This window comes from Manis pentadactyla, chromosome 3, assembly GCF_030020395.1.
Source record: "Manis pentadactyla isolate mManPen7 chromosome 3, mManPen7.hap1, whole genome shotgun sequence".
In the NCBI taxonomy this organism is placed as follows: Eukaryota; Metazoa; Chordata; class Mammalia; order Pholidota; family Manidae; genus Manis; species Manis pentadactyla.
Window position 1 is genome coordinate 46,426,126 of NC_080021.1, and position 1,648 is coordinate 46,427,773.

Below are 1,648 nucleotides of genomic sequence, written 5' to 3' on the forward strand. Positions count from 1 at the left end.
CTGGAGTAAAGCGGAAGCCGGTGCCGGCGGCTGGGCCGTTCACCCTCTCGGGAGCCGCCCCTACCCAGCGCCCGTCCCAGTCCTGGGCTGTGAGCAGAGGAGGAAAAAGGCCAACAACCGGTAACTAGGAGGGAGACGTAAAACCAAAGGCCAGTGGGGTCCAGGCTCTGCTGAAGCGACAGTTAGTCTTGGTCCATGCTCAACTTGTTCACCTCTCAGAGTTGTAAATAAAAATGGGGGCTCTTGGAAGCTGCCATTGGTAGGAGCGGAGCTTGTCGCATCGTCTTTAACATTCCTTTATTCAGCGAGTACTTACCGAGTTCCTATTTTGTGGAAAAGATTGTGTTAGACCCTGGAAATAATACCAAGGTGAGATGAAGCGGCCCCCGTCCTGAAGGACCTTAGCGTCTGATGAGGAGACAGACACTTGAACTGTAACAATACCCTGAGATAAACAGAAGACTTTCTTTTGCCTTTGAACCTCCGTGTCCTTTCTGCCTTCTTGGCCTTTGCTTGTGCTGCTCTTCTAACGAAACACCGTTAAGACTTAATTAAAGCTTTATCGCTCTTAAGAAATCTCCCTTGACAACTCCCACACCTCCGTCTTCCAGACAGCTCCCTTCCTCTGGGAGCGTGTTCTGTTGCTTTTGTACTGTTTTCTGCAGACTAGGCTTTGAGCTCTTGGAAGAAGAGGAAATGTAATTTTGATCTTGTATTCCTCAGTGCCTTGTTTTTTAGACGAATGGATGGGATGTCGACAGTGCTTTGTCACTTCTCTTAATAGTATTCCTCTTATTCTCTCCTGTTACAATATATACCTCTCTTCTTTCCTTGCATTCCTTTCGCAAATTATCTGTTGAATGCCTGGTATATTCCAGATACTATGCTGGGCTCTGAGCATAGAGTAGTAACTAAAATCAGAATAATCTTTGCTCTAACAGAGCTAGTAGTCTCCTTGGAGGGATAGACACTAATCAAACAAATGCATGTAAAATTGTAACTGAGGTATGTGCTACCATCTCAGCGTTTGCTCTGTAACAGACTGTCATAAAGCTTAGTGGTTTGCCACAATCTTTCATCAACTCAGGATTCTTTCAGTGGTCTGGGTGTTTCTTTCACTTTGGGTCCTCTCAGCTGGAACCCCTTTCTGGTCAGCTGGATGGTCTCCTGGTGGCTGGATGAGCTATGATGTCCTCACATGTCTGGGGTTGGGAAGGTTGTCAGCAAGGGCAACAGAAGTAACAGGTTAGTGGCCACATTTACAGTGTAACACAGGGGCTAAAGAAAAGTACAGAGCACCAAGAGAGCATATACTTACTACAGAAGTTTGGTTTGAGCTAGTTGGGGAAAGAACTTCATTGAGAAAGTGACATTTGAGTTAAGAGCCAAAGAGTGGGAAGGGGTTAACTAGATAAAGAAGGAGGGAAAAATAGTCCAGAGAGAGAGAGAGATGATATAGGCAAATTGCCTGCCCCGGAATCCCATTCCCATCTCTAGCCCAGCTTTCATATCTCAGAAAATGGCACCACCCTCCAGTTGATGGTTCAAATGAAAACCTAGGAGTCATTCTTTCTTTTCCCCAGGCACACTGGAAATTTCCATCTTTTGCACTTCAAAAACGTCCTGAAGCATTCCTTCATTTCTTCTA